Source organism: Moschus berezovskii, chromosome 6 (assembly GCF_049115385.1).
Source record: "Moschus berezovskii isolate FMDL1 chromosome 6, NW_MosBer_1.0, whole genome shotgun sequence".
Classification (NCBI taxonomy): domain Eukaryota; kingdom Metazoa; phylum Chordata; class Mammalia; order Artiodactyla; family Moschidae; genus Moschus; species Moschus berezovskii.
This window is the reverse complement of record NC_142465.1, coordinates 2,819,506-2,835,379: the sequence shown is the minus strand read 5'-3', so window position 1 is coordinate 2,835,379 and position 15,874 is coordinate 2,819,506. Positions and strand designations below refer to the sequence as shown.

Here is a 15,874-nt window from a genome sequence, read left to right as displayed (position 1 = left end):
GATTCCTTAAAAAATTAGGAATAAAACCGCCATATGACCCAGCAATCCCACTCCTAGGCATATACCCTGAGGAAACCAAAGTTGAAAGAGACCCATGTATCCCATTGTTCACTGCAGCAACCTAGTTGTCCATTGACAGATGAATGGATAAAGAAATTGTGGTACATATGCACAATGGAATATGACTCAGCCATCAAAAGGAAGGCATCTGAGTCAGTTCTGATGAGGTGGATGAACCTAGAAGCTATCACACAGAGTGAAGTGAGTAAGAAAGACAAAGGTAAATATTGTATTCGAATGCATATATATGGAATCTAGAAAAGCACTACTGAAGAATCTATTTATAGGGCAACAATGGAGAAACAGACGTGGAGAAGACACTTATGGACATGGGGAGAGGGTAGGAGAGGATGAGACATTCTTCAGCACCTCAAATTCTATTTCATTATGCCTATGTTAGGGCCCAAGAAATCTGCATTTTGACAGTTTTCCAGACTTGAGAAAGCATCACACGCACAGTACAGAAAAAATCAGGGACGTGCTGCAGACATTCTCACATGATCGCAAGTACTGTTCTCATGAACTTCCTGCATTTTCAGTTTTCTTGGCAGCACCAGTTTCTAAGCCCTCAGACTCCCATCAACTAGAATTTCAGTAGTTACATGGATCAAATCGTTTCCAAGAAACTGTCACTGATATTAAGTTTGCTAAATACATGTATAAGCTTATACTGAAGCTGATTAATACAAACCGTTTTCTTCACAAGGCTTGGATTATAAAGAGAAATGACAGAAACTCATTCACAGAGGCATTTATTAGAACTCTGCAGTAAGCCAGGGCTTTAAGAGAAAAACACCTAAAAAACACTCTATCCTTGAGTTCAAAAGAAGGCACAAACTTGTAAACACAATACAAGATACAGCAGCATGATATATGAAGCAATCAAAATTATGAAAGACTTCATGTCAGCCCCTCAACACAGGATTTTTGAATCAGTATTTGCCTGTACTGGCAGTATGGCAATCAGTATTCTAACAAAAAATGCGAGCAAAGGCACAGAAGTTCAAGCAGGGTGTGTGTAGTGTTGCTGGGGCACGAAGAGCGCATGAACTGTAAGCACAAGAGGTAAGCACTTTCAGAAACATGTGTATGCGTGTGTGTGTAAACACTGACATAAACGTATCAATGGACACATCTCTACATCCAACCACCAACTCATCACAGACACACTCCTTACTTTCCAATCCTTCCAAAACCAAACTCTTGATTTCCACTCCTTAGTTTCTCCATTTTCACAAATGATAATCCCACTCTTCTAGTTGCTCAGGCCGAAACCCCTGGGGTCCTCCTTGAAACTGCTTCTGAGTATCCACCTCACAACCTACCAGCACTTCCTGTCATTCGATTTCGCAATGTATCTAGTATCTGACCACTTTCCACGTCCTCCACAGCATCCACCCAGTTTGAGCGATTAGTACCTCATCCTTGGATTTCTGGAGTGGCTTCCACTTCATCTCCATTTGTACACAAGAACCAGGGTGATTCTTTAAAGACATGCCACCCCTGTGCTCATGATCATGTCTCTTCCGCTCAACATCTTCTGACTCACTCAGAATCAAATCCAAATTCCATAAAGGAGCTCTAAAGACACCTCCCAACCCCAGTGCTTTCTGATCGAATTTCCTTCCCTTCTCCCTTACTCACACGGCTCGAGCCTCTGTGGTGTCCCCGTTGTTCTGTGAATATAACCAGCACGCTTCCACTTCAGAGCCTCTGCACTTGTTGCTCTGCTTCCTCTGCCTGGACCGATCTTCCCTAGATATCTGTATCATTTGTTTTCTCATTTCATTCACGTCCCTGTCACACTGTCTCCTTATTAAAAAAGGACTTCCCTAATGTCTCCATACTGTATCACTGTCACCTAACTCTATTCTTTCTTATTGGCAGTCACTGCTATCTGACATTATCTGCTTATCTATATTCTACCATTACAGCCATCACTTGAACTGTAGCTCCATTAGAACAGACCAGGTTTTGTTCACTACTCATCTCCACTATCTGGAGTAGTGTCTAGCACATGCTGCTGCTGCTCAATCACTTCAGTCACGTCACACTCTGTGTGACCCCACAGACGGCAGCCCACTAGGGTCACCCCGTCCCTGGGATTCTCCAGGCAAGAACTCTGGAGTGGGTTGCCATTTCCTTCTCCAATGCATGAAAGTGAAAAGTGAAAATGAAGTCGCTCAGCTGTGTCCGACTCTTAGTGACCCCATGGACTGCAGCCCACCAGGCTCCTCCGCCCATGGGATTTTCCAGGCAAGAGTACTGGAGTGGGTTGCCACTGCCTTCTCCGGTCAACCACATGGAAGACATCCAATTGATATTTGCTGAATGGATAACTGTTGACTAAATATATTCATATGGCCCTTACCCAACTTAACAGCTTCCCTGGTGGCTCAACTGGTAAAGAACCTGCCTGCTACTGCAGGAGACACAAGAGACGTGGGTTCGATCCTGGGGTCGGAAAGATTCCCTGGAGAAGGAAATGGCAACCCACTCCAATATTCTTGCCTGGAAAATTTCATGCATGGACAGAGGAGTCTGGTGGGCTATATATATAGTCCACGGGGTCTCAAAAAGTTCTACATGACTGAGCGCTCACCCCACATACAAGTTAATTAGAAAGATGACTAGAAGGAGTATGGAAGACATTTGAGCTGTACAAAATTGAGAGCAGAGATATCCGATGAGCCATAACTAAAACCAGATCAGGCAATGAGAATGAGACAGCTGTGAAATTAGTTAAATAAAAGCAACAGAATCTACAACTGACTGGATTGTGGGAGCTTGGGTCAATGAAGGAGGAATATGCCTTCTAGGAATTAAAAAAAATAAAATGAGCAAGGAGTAAAATCAATTTTAGACATGTTGAAGTTGAGGTACTTGAGACAAATTCAGGTTAGGATATCCAACGGCTGCTTGTTAGGCAGATTTGGAACTTACCAGAAAGATGACAAGGGTATAGATTTGGATTTAGGAGGCATCAGCGTGTGGGGAACGGTTAAAATCAGTGAGATGAAATTATCCAGAGGAAACATGTAGAATCAAAAAGAACAGAAACAGATTGCTAAGAAGCACCAGGAAGAAGAAGATGCAAGAAAGGAAATTGAGAAGGACTGGACTGAGTGACATGTAGCAGACTAGCAGACCACAATAGTGTGCACAAAATGCTGAAGTGATTTTCAGGGAAGGAGGACAGACTGAGGTTGAGGGGAGTAAGGGTCACATACGGAATGACTGTGAAATGAAATATAGGTTTGAAGTGAGTGACGTAGATTTGGCATAAGTGCTGGGGAGAATGAATAGAAACTTTCCCGTTGACCACACTGAAAACTGACTAAAGACAAAGAGCAAACAGAGCGGCTATGGTTTAAACTGTCTAGCAACAGGAGAATGGATAAGCCAAATATAGTAATCTATACAATGGAAGACAAGAAAAAGGAAAGAACTATTAATGAACACAAAACCATTAATGAGTCTTGAAAACAGAGCAAAGAAGAGCACTCTTCACTCAAGCACAATGAGAGTTATACACGTATGGCTTCATTTGTATGAAGCTCTAGAATACACACAGTGATCATCTAGGAAGGATGCTAAACAGCAGTTGCCTCCAGAGGATGGCACAGACATGGGCTGACTAGCAAGGAGCATGAGAGCGTGAGGCAATGGTAATGATCAGGTTCTACACCCTTCTAAGGATTTGGCTTTCTAAGCTGCAGGTTTTTTATCAAAACTCAGGTGCTGTCTTTAGATCTGTGCATTTCCTTGTAAAGTTTTAAACGGAAGGAAAAAAAAAAAAAACACTACAGACAAATGTTTGGTGAAGGACCTAATAAAATATTTGTGAGGACAGTAACTGTTGTCTCTCTTTTATTTTTAAATACACTCAAAGAGTAATGTAGATTAGTAGATCAGTAGAGGGATGGACAGATGTGATAAAGCAAATATAATAAAACAATGATAGAATTTGGACTGTAATAAAAAAAAAAAAGGTGTTGCTATGATTTAAATAATTAAATATGCAGCATAATTAATTTGTAATAAATTAGTTGAATTGGTCCAGCTAGAGATCTGAACAAGCACAGTAGATGGAATAAGTTGAAATTGTTAGCAAAAGTACTATTTTATGTGACAGACAACAAAGTTTAACCTAAGTAAGAAAAGAAATGAGATCAGGAAGGGAGCTATTAGGAAAGCTGAGATCAAACCCCATAACTTTGGGGTATCCATAAAACTGAAGAAGAGGTACAGTATGAACAAGGATATGAGAGATGTGGAAGAATGAAAGGTTATTATGAGAGATCAGTTTGTCAGAAGTTAAGGAAGAATTCAGAGTTAGGCAACTCCAGGCAAAACACTGAGGACATAAAACAGATTTAATACTAACAAAACAGAGATCATAATGACATTTCTATAACTGTACATAATCTATTAAAATAAAAAGACCACTAAACAATTGTAGTTAGACACAAAACTTAAAATAGGATTCCTGCCGAGGTAATTCATAACTGTTGTTATAAATACCAATAAATTTAGATTTCTAAAAGAGGAACGATAAATACTATAAGGTTTTGGGGAGACAGTGGATGAATGGTTTGATGGGTCTAGACAAGAGAGTATGTCAAACAGGTGAAAGACAGAGTAGACAAAGAAAGCCAGCTGTCAGTGAACTGACTACAAGTAACTAACACATGTTTTAAGTTTCTCCATCTATCAAATGACAGTGACAACGTGGGCTTTTTACCTATCTCCAAGGGCTATTGACAGATGATAAATAAAATTGATTTTAAACATGAAGGAGAATTAAGTGTTCTGTGCAGCACTGCCCATAATAGCAAACCCTTGGAAATAACTTAAATGACCATCAGTAGAAGATGGCTAAGTAACTACAGATAGTAGTATTAACACAATTGGCCATTACACAGCAATTAAGAGGAAAGAACCAGGCTAACAAATATAAACAACAGATACAGATATAAACACACATACATGTACAACATTATATATTTATATATATATATATGGAACGTAAAAAAGCATAGAATGTTGCTTATGGATATGCTTGTGATGTACACTAAGAGTATAAAAACAAACACAAGAAGAATTAACGACAGATTCAACACTGATGATCTCATCTCTGGGGAGAAAAGAAGGAAATGAAATCAAGATGAATACTAACGAAGGAATCTTCAACTCTACCTGTACTGCTTTATTTCTTTACAAAAGAAATCTGGGGCATTCCCTGGTGGTCCAATGGTTAGGACTTGGTATTCTCATTGTCTGGGCCCCAGGTTCCATCCTTAGTTGGGGGAACTAAGATCCTGCAAGCCAAAAAAAAAAAAAAAAGTCTGAAGCAAACACTGCAAAATATTATTGGACAAAGCTAGACAGTAAGAGCTTTATAGGTATTCATCTATGCTTTATCCTTGAAACATTTAAGAACACGAAAAGGCAAAACATTATAGTATAAAAAAATGCAGTATTACTACCATACACGTTATTACTAACAATTATGTTCTCTTAAACAAATCTATAAGACTGTCAGGTAAATGTCCTCAAACCTTTAGGAAATGCTTACAATCTATATATTGGAAGTGATTTGAAAAGCATCTGACATTTTCTGGGTCTGGGTATGGTAATACATGATAGTAAAACAGAACAAAGGGACTTTCCTGGCAGTCCAGTGGTTGACTCCGTGCTTCCAGTGCAGAGGCCACGGGTTCTATCTCTGATCAGGGAACTAAGATCCCACATGTTGCATGATCAAAAAACCAAAATTGAAAAAAAGGAAGAAAAACAGAAATGACAGAACTACTGTAGTCAATAACACCGAAATCATAAAGATATTTGAGTCCCATTAAGTCATTAGAGATATTTAATAATGAGGCAACAAATGATTATGTTCTCTATATCTTCTAATGCTTTATAAATGGCATTACTTTTATAACCAGAAAAAAAAAAAAAAAAAAACTAAGGGAAAGATATCAAACAATCAATATCTTATGTTTTTCTTAATTACTTTAAAATTTTCTTCACTGAAATGTTTTTCTTTTTCCACCTTTTTCATTCTATTCCAAATTCCTAAGGAAATGAACAGCTCTGAGGCATGAAACTTCTGTTCAAAATTATAAGTAACATACACACTTCGAAAAGTTCTTAAAAACTGATGAACTAGAAGACAAATAATTTTAAATATGCTGCAAAAGAAGCAATGGTCCATGAAAAATCTATGATTTTCGCACCTACTGCATTCCATATCTTCAGGCCAAGGAACACCAAACAGCTCCATGAGCCTCGAGCACTCACTGTGAGCCCACTGACAGAGCCTGCGGCAGGGAAGTGTGACACGTCCGTACTCCACACAGATAGAATAACAGAGCGCACAGAGAGATGGCGGAAATCCCGACAGCAGTCCAAATTCACCCCAGGGCGGAATGGCTGGGAAAAAGTCCAAACCAAATCATTAGATGGACAGTTGTATACAAGTCAAAGTTTTCTTCACATATAATATGGCGATATTCTTGGTTTTTTCTGTTTTAGAAGATTTCTGAAGGCAATTAAAATTTTCTGAAGGGAAGTTTTTTGTTTTTCTCAACAAAACCCTCTTCACCCTACCCCTAGAGATTCTGATTTGGTTAAGTATGAGGTGTATTGCAGAATCTATACAGATATTTCGGAGAAGGCAATGGCAAGCCACTCCAGTACTCTTGCCTAGAAAATCCCATGGGCGGAGGAGCCTGGTAGGCTGCAGTCCATGGGGTCGCTACGAGTCAGACATGACTGAGCGACTTCACTTTCCCTTTTCACTTTCACACATTGGAGAAGGAAATGGCAACCCACTCCAGTGTTCTTGCCTGGAGAATCCCAGGGACGGGGGAGCCTGATGGGCTGCCGTCCATGGGGTCACACAGAGTTGGACACGACTGAAGTGACTTAGCAGCATACAGATATTTTAATTATTACAGGTGATATTAATGAAAAGGCCTGGCTGAGAACGACAAATAACAATACATACAGTTCATTTTACATAGAAAACCCCACAAAAGATACGTGTCAAATGCTCAGAAACCTGATTACTGCTTGGTAATGGGATTACAAGAGATTTCAAATTTGTTTTTCTTAAGTACTTCAATTTCTGTATTTTTGCCAGCTAACATGTATCAATAGGAAAGGAGGACAAAAAATGAAAGGAGAGGGTAGGAGAGGAAGAGCAGTCGTTATACACAGTGGGACACATTTTGAGGTGGCAGGTAAAGGAAGAGATATCACTTTGGTCTCATATTTTCCTGTTCTTTTTACATTAAAAGCAAAATTTAAAAACACACATTAGAGTTCTTTGAACTCTGAAATCACATGATGTAAACAGAGCTAACACTGTAAGCTGATATTAAGGAAACAAAAAGAAAAAATAGTGGCCCCAAACATAAAACCATACTAAAATCATCAATTACCCCAAGAAATGTACATCTGGGCTTTTGACTACCAAATATTTTTTTCACATGTTTATATAATCAGTTTCAGAGTCATTGCTGACTTTTACCTCGTAACATATTCTCACCACAAGGCCTTTCCACTAAGACTCAATCAATTTATTTCTACATTGATATAAAACATTTTCCAGAAGCCTTCTATACACAACGCCGTCACAAAACCGAGCGTCACTTAGAGAAACTGGTGTTCAAAGAAGTTAACTGTGTAAGAGATGTGATAAATGATACATAACTATATGGGACAATCACTTTACCACTTATTATCACTATTACTACATAGTATATAGTAATATATAAAATAACACTACATATAATAGTATATATATACACTATATATAATAATATAACATATATTTATATATAATAACATATAACAAACTATATGCAACCAGAACTTCCAAGCATGAAGAAATCATTTTAAATGAATAACTTTAAATTAAATCAATGTTCCCATCAAGAACAACTTCAAAATATAGGAAAAGTTTTAAAGTAACTCTTGAAGGCTACCAGAGAACTACTGAAGGAAAAGAACTAGACAGACCAGGAATCAGAGAGCAGGGAAGCATGCAGAGGTGGCCCGATAAGCGAGGCCACTTCTCCAAGGAGGTATCTGCTGAACCTGGGTGTAAGGCAAGAGACTGAGATGCAACTTTTGCCCAGGCTGATGCTAGAGAACCAAGAAACCAGCAGGGCTCTGGTAGTCGTGCAAGACCGTAGACAGTACATGTATGTATATAACTGAATCACCTTGTTGTACCCCCTGAAACTAACACAACACTGTATCGATGATGCTCCAATATAAAATAAAAAGTAGAAGGAAAAAAAAAGACTACAGACAAAATTCAAAACAAAAGGGACAAATGGGTGAACAGGGAAGTTCCGAGGTTTGGGCCTGACACAGAGCTAATTTTCCCTTCAAGATATTTAAAAAGTCTGGAAATGCATAGGGCAGGAGGTTAGGAAGCTAAGTACAATGCCTCTGAAAAGCAGAGTGGAGATTTTGGCAGTGTTATCAGTATGAGGAAACATAAATTAGAGGCTCAAGTCCAGCTAGGGGAAATGGGCATAACTCACTCGCAGCTGGAAGCCCCTCCCCTGAGTGACCACATGTCAGCAGTGGGGGCAAATGACAGGGAGGCAGAGGCCGGTCAAAACTGAAACCCAGCCTCAAGTCAGCTCAGTCCCAAGACGGTACATGAGAAATATGTTTGAGAAAATAAAAGATGAAGGATTCCAGAAAATTGGAATCGATCATAAGAAGGACCAAATGGAAATTCTGTAAGTGAAATACATAAATGATGCTGTAAAGAGCTCATTAGATATACCAGAAGAAAGAACAGACAAAATGGAAAACAAGGCAATAGAAAATATCCAAACCAGAAGCACACAGACCAAAACCTACTGAAAAAATACAGAAAAAAACATAGTAGACGTGTAAAACACACGAAAATGTTTAGGATATACGTAACTGGAACCTCAAAAGAGGGAAGAAAGAAGGAACAGAGGCAATATATAACAAGATGATGGTCAAGAATTTGTCAAAACTGATTAAAGACAACCCATAGATCTGGCAACCGGCTCCAGTACTCTTGCCTGGAAAATCCTATGGACAGAGGAGCCTGGTAGGCTACAGTCCATGGGGTCACAATGAGTCGGACATGACTGAACGACTTCACTTTCACTTTTTTATAGATTCAAAAAGTTATGCAAATCCCCAGAAGAATATATACAAAAAACATACCTAAACATATCACATTTAAACTGTGGAAAACCAACGAAAAATATCGGAAAAACAACCGGTGCGGGGGAGGGGGGGGTCGAAACATACCTTACCTTCAACAGGACAACTACTGCTGGACTTTGGAATGCTAGAAAACAACAGAATGGCTTATTCAAAGAACTAAGAGAAAACAACTGCTCACCATAATACTATGGTCAGCAGAAATACCCTTTAATAAGTGAAGGCAAAGTAAAGACATTTTTGGATAGGCAAAAACAGAAAAATTACTGGCCCAAACCTACACTAAAAGATAAAAGTAATCCAAGATGAAAATTCTAAAGGAATTAAAAGCCACAAATAGGTGAATGTGTGGGAAAAATAGAAATGAATATTCTCTGTAAGGGCTTCCCTCGTGGCTCAGAGGTTAAAGCGTCTGCCTCTAATGCGGGAGACCCGGGTTCGATCCCTGGGTCGGGAAGATCCCCTGGAGAAGGAAACGGTAACCCACTCCAGTATTCTTGCCTGGAGAATCCCATGGATGGAGAAGCCTGGTAGGCTACAGTCCACGGGGTCGCAAAGAGTCGGACACGACTGAGCGACGGAACGGATTCTCTTAAAGACAAAACACAATGCCTTAAAGACATATAAAATACAAAATAATTATGTGTAATAATAAAATGATAAAGACAGGGGTCAGAGGAACACTAATGGGAGAGTGACCAAAGTTATTATTTTTATTAGAATATTGTAAGTCAAGAGTACATATCCTAATTTCTGGGGTAAGCAATACAAGAATGCACAACTAACTAGGTAATCAGAGAGAGAAACACAGTAATACAAAAGAAGTCAAGACAGGAGAGAGAAAAAGAAAAAGAGTTTGGAAACACTGAAATCGAATGACAAGATGGCGGATTTAACCCAAGTACCTCACCAACTGCATTATATATAAATGAACTACCAACTCCATAAGAGAGGAAGATTGCTGGGCTAGGTACAAAAAAAAGTTTGCTGACAGGAATGCAAAATGAGGCAACCACTATGGAAAACAATTTCGCGACTATTCAAGCAGTTAAACATAAAACTTTCACATGACCCTGCAATTCCACTCCTAGGAATTACCCCAAATAACTTTAAATCATGTCTAAGCAAAAATAATCCTGCTTATTTAACTTCTATGCAGAGTACATCATGCAAAATGCCAGACTCAACAAAGCACAAGCCGGACTCAAGACTGCCAGGAGAAATATCAATAACCTCGGATGCGCAGATGACAAGACCCTTATGGCAGAAAGCAAAGAACCAAAGAGCCTCTGGATGACAGTGAAAGAGGAGAGTGAAAAAGTCAGCTTATCCCGCCGCCTTCTATCTCTCCCCCGGCCCCTCAGGCTAATCCGCCAAAACGACCAACACAAAGGGAAAGAGGAGGGGCACCCGCTACATGTTCTCTAGGCCTTTTAGAAAACACGGAGTTGTTCCTTTGGCCACATAGGTGCGAATCTACAAGAGGGGGCATATTGTAGATATCAAGGGAATGGGTACTGTTCAACAAGGAATGCCCCACAAATGTTACCATGGCAAAACTGGGAGTGTTTACAATCACCCAGCATGCTGTTGGCATCACTGTAAACAAACAAGTTAAGGGCAAGATTCTTGCCAAGAGAATTAATGAGCATATCGAGCATACAAAGCACTCTAAGAGCCGAGATAGCTTTCTGAAACGTGTGAAGGAAAACGATCAGAAAAAGAAGGAAGCCAAAGAGAAAGGGACTTGGGTTCAGCTGAAGCGCCAGCCTGCTCCACCCAGAGAAGCACACTTTGTGAGGACCAATGGAAAGGAACCCGAAATGTTGGAGCCCATTCCCTATGAATTCATGGCCTGATGGGTGTAAAAATAAAGACCTGGACTGTAAAAAAACAAAACAACAACAATAAAAAATCTTGGCTTAAAGCATAACATTCAGAAAACTAAGACCACGACATCCAGTCCCATCACTTCATGGCAAGTAGACAGGGAAACATTGGAAACCGTGAGAGACTATTTTTGGGGGGCTCCCAAATCACTGCAAATGGTTACTGCAGCCATGAAATTAAGATCACTTGCTCCTTGGAAGAAAAGTTATGACCATCCTAGATGGCATATTAAAAAGCAGAGACATCACTTGCCAACAAAGGTCCGTCTAGTCAAAGCTATCGGTTTTCTGGTAGTCATGTATGGATGCGAGAGTTGAACTATAAAGAAAGCTGAGTGCCGAAGAATTGACGCTTTTGAACTATGGTGTTGGAGAAGACTCTTGAGAGTCCCTTGGACAGAAAGGAGATCAAACCACTCTATCATAAAGGAAATCCGTCCTGAATACTCATTGGAAGGACTGATACTGAAGCTGAAACTCCAATACTTTGGCCACCTAATGGGAAGAACTGACTCATTGGGAAAGATCCTGATGCTGGGAAAGACTGAAGGCGGGAGGAGAAGGGGACGACAAAGGATGAGATGGTTGGATGGCATCACCTACTAAATGCACAGGAGTTTGAGCAAGCTCTGGGAGTTGGTGATAGACAGGGAGGCCTGGCACGCTACAGTCCATGGGGTTGCAAAGAGTTGGACACGACTGAGCGACTGACCTGAACTGAAGCAAAAATGTGCCTATGAATGTTCATAACAGAGTAGTGTTATTCATAATTACCAAAAAGAGCAAAATAAAGCAAAAGCAAGCAAAGGAAAGGAAATAATAAAGAAGAGAAGTCAATGACACTAAAATCAGAAAATCAATTTTTTAAAAAATATCACTCAACCCAAGAGATGGTTCTTTGAAAACTTTAGTACAATTGATAGGGTTCTAGTACGAATGACTTAAAAAGACAGAGAAACACAACTTAACCAATTTCAAGAATGAAGAAGAGGGTATCACTAGAGACTGTACCGACATTAAAAATATAATAAGGAAGGACTTTCCTAGTGGCCCAGTGGTTAAGAATCCGCCTGCCAATGCAGGGGACACAGGTTCGATCCCTGGCCCAGGAAGATCCCTCATGCTTCAGAGTGGCATGCCCGTGTGCCACAACTACTGAAGCCCACACTCTAAAGCCCAGGCTCTCCAACAGGAGAAGCCAGCACAATGAAAAGCCTCAAAGAAAGAGTAGCCCCGACACTCTGCAACTAGGGAAAGACTGCACGCAGCAATGACAACCCGGCACAGCCAAAACTAACTTTCACTTTCCAATAAAAATGCTAAAAATATATAAGTAATATTACAAACAACTCTATGAATATAAACCAGACAATTCAGATGAAGTAGACCAATTCTTCATAAGTCAAACTACCAAAACTCACCCAAGATGAAACTGATAATCTGAACAGTCCTATAACTATGCGACAAATTGAATTTGTAGTTTAAAATCTCCTGAAAAAAGATATTCAGGCCTGATGCTTTCACTGGTAAAAATCTAACAATTTTAAAAGAATACCAATTCTACACAATCTCTTCCAGAAAACAGCAGAGAACTAATGCGAACAAATTCTGTGAACTTCGGATTATTTAATATTCAGTTCAGTTCAGTTGCTCAGTTGTGTCCAACTCTTTGAGACCCCGTAGATTGCAGCAAGCCAGGTATCCCTGTCCATCACCAACTCCCAGAGTTTACTTAAACTCATGTCCACTGAGTTGGTGATGCCATCCAACCATCTCATCCTCTGTCGTCCCCTTCTCCTCCCACCTTCGATCTTTCCCAGTATTAGGGTCTTTCCCAATGAGTCACTTCTTCCCATCAGGTGGCCAAACAATCTTGCTATGGAGCCAAACAATCTTGCTATACCAAAGAACAGCAAGGAGAGATAAGAGATCACTCCCTCAGTGATCAGTGCAAAGAAATAGAGGAAAACATTAGAATGGGAAAGACTAGAGATCTCTTCAAGAAAACTGGAGATACCAAGGGAACATTTCATCCAAAGATGGGCTCAATAAAGCACGGAAATGGTACGGACCTAACAGAAGCAGAAGATATTAAGAAGAGGTGGCAAGAATACACAGAAGAATTCTTTAATATTAAAGCAAAACAAGTGTGTCAGTCGCTCAGTCATATCTGACTCTTTGAGATCTCATGGACTGCAGCCCAACAGTCTCCTGTGTCCATGGAAAGCTCCAGGCAAGAATACTGGAGTGGGATGCCATTCCCTTCTCCAGGGGATCTTCCTGACCCAGGGGTTGAACCTGTGTCTCCTGCATTGCAGGCAGAGTCTTTACTTTCTGAGTCACCAAGGAAGCCCAACAAAGATAATACAAAAGATGAAAACTGTAGACTAATACCACCCCCTTAAAAAATGCAAAAATCCTTCATAAAATAGTAGGAAATCAAGTCCAAAAATACATTAAAACCATTATACAACACCATAACTTAGTAGGATTTGTTCCAGAAATCCAAAACTGGTTCAATATTCCAACATCAATGTAATCCACCAAATCAACAGGCTAACATAACAAAGAGAAAAATCACATGATCATACCAAATGATGCCAAAAAAGCATTCATGATTTTAAAAGTTTTCAGCAGACTAGATATAGAAAGTAACTTCTTCACCTTGACAAAGTATATATACAAAAACCCTATGGTAAACATCATACTTTGTGGTGAAACACTGGATTTCTATATTCAACACTGGAAACAAGGGAAGAATGCCTAGTCCCACCACTCATATTCAGCAGAGTCCTAGAAGTCCCATCAGCACAAAACAAGAAAAGGAAACAGAAAGTGTAGAGACTGGAAAAAGAAAACTGTCCGTATTTGCATGTGACATTACTGTCTACGTAGAACATCCCAAGGAATCTCAAAAAAACATTTTTAAATTAGTAACAACAACAAAAAACTAATAAAATTTATTAGTCCTAGAATAAGTTCAACAAGGTTGCAGAATACAAGAAAAACATACCTAAAAAATGAATTTCTGTATACAATTGTGCTTTTATATATATTGAACATGCAGAAACAAAATTAAAACAACACATTTATAATCCCATTTATTTTTTAAAAAAGAAACACCTGGGTATATACTTAACAAAACACATACGGCTTGTGTGCTGAAAGGAAGATATAAATAAATGAACAGATATATGTTTGATTAGTCTGCTAGGGCTGCTGTAACAAAGTCCCTCAAACTGAGTGGCTTAAACAACAGAAATTGATTGTGTCACATTTCTGGAAGCTAAAAGTCCGAGACCAAGGTGCTAGCAGAGCCACCCTCCCTCTAAGGGTGATAGGGAAAGATATGTTCCAGATATCTTTCTCAGCTTCTAGCTGCTCCTTGGCTCGTGGCAGCACACACCTAGCTTCACACAGCATCCTCTCCATGCTTCTACACGCATCGACCCTCTATGCGCACCTGTGTCTAAAATGGCCTTTTCTAAGGACACCTGTCATATTGGAACAGGAGTCCCTCACTACTTCAGTATACATCTGTCTTAACTAATAACATTGAGAATGACCCTATTTTCAGATAAGGTCACATTCTGAGGTACTGGAGGTTAGGGTTTATTAGAGGCACTCAAGGGACTCCGCTGATGGCTCAGACAGTAAAGGATCTGCCTGCAATGCGGGAGACCCAGGTGCAATCCCTGGATCGGGAAGATCCCTTGGACAAGGGAATGGTTACCCACTCCAGTATTCTTCCCTGGAGAGAATTCCATGGAGAGAGAAGCCTGACGGGCTATACAGTCCATGGGGTCACAGAGAGTCAGACACGACTAACACTTTCACTTTTCAGGGGGACTCAAGTCAATCCACAACAACACTGTTTATGGATTGGAAACTCAACATCTGACCTCTAGATTTAGTAACATTTCTGTCACAATCCAGTAACACTTTTAGTAGTTAAAGACAAGCTTATTCGAGATTTTATATGAAAAAAAAAGTAAAATAAATGAAACAATTTTGGGGAAAAAAAGGGGGAAAAATCTTACTATCCGGTTTTAAGATTTACTATATAGCTAACAAAAATCAAGACACTGTGGTACTGGTGGTGAAATAGACGCAAAGATCAACAGGACAGAATAGAGAACCGAAATATAAATCTATACAAGGGCAGATAACGGATTTTTGAGGAAGAAGGAAAAGCAGTTCAATAGTGTAAGGACAGATAGCCTTTCCAACAAATAGCGCTGAAGCTAGTGGCAAAAAAAATGAAACTTACTTTATACAGATTAACTCAAAATTGATCATAGATTTAGATGTGAGACATAAAGGTATAAAACTTCAGAGAATTTGCAGACCAACTGAAGAGTTCTTATAAATGACACCAAACACGCAGTCTCTAAAAGGAAAAAAACTTGGTAAACTGGACTTTGTTAAAATTTAAGACTTCTATTCTCCTAGACTTTGTTAAAAGAATGAAAAAGCAAGCTATAGACGAGAATAAGCTATTTACAAACTACATTTCCAACAAAGGATTTGTATCTAGAATATATAAAGAACTCTCAAAGCTCAAAAGTCAAAAACAATTCAACTGAAAATGAACAACAGACATGAACAGACATTTGATCAAAGAAGATATATGAATAGCACATGAAAAGATGTCCAATATTATTAGCCATAAGGGAAATGCAAATTGAAATCAC

At 39.4% G+C, this 15,874-nt stretch overlaps 3 pseudogenes across 1 annotated transcript in view; 2 read left to right on the top strand and 1 right to left on the bottom strand.

Moving 5' to 3' along the window:
• The window catches only part of LOC129557877 (large ribosomal subunit protein eL21 pseudogene), a 46,792-nt pseudogene extending 35,463 nt beyond the window's left edge, over positions 1–11,329 (top strand).
• The window catches only part of LOC148777524 (acidic leucine-rich nuclear phosphoprotein 32 family member D-like), a 146,973-nt pseudogene that overhangs the window by 106,496 nt on the left and 24,603 nt on the right, over positions 1–15,874 (bottom strand).
• Positions 1–15,874, top strand: part of LOC148777525 (acidic leucine-rich nuclear phosphoprotein 32 family member D-like) — a 145,455-nt pseudogene that overhangs the window by 112,870 nt on the left and 16,711 nt on the right. The gene's annotated exons all lie outside the window — the stretch shown is intronic.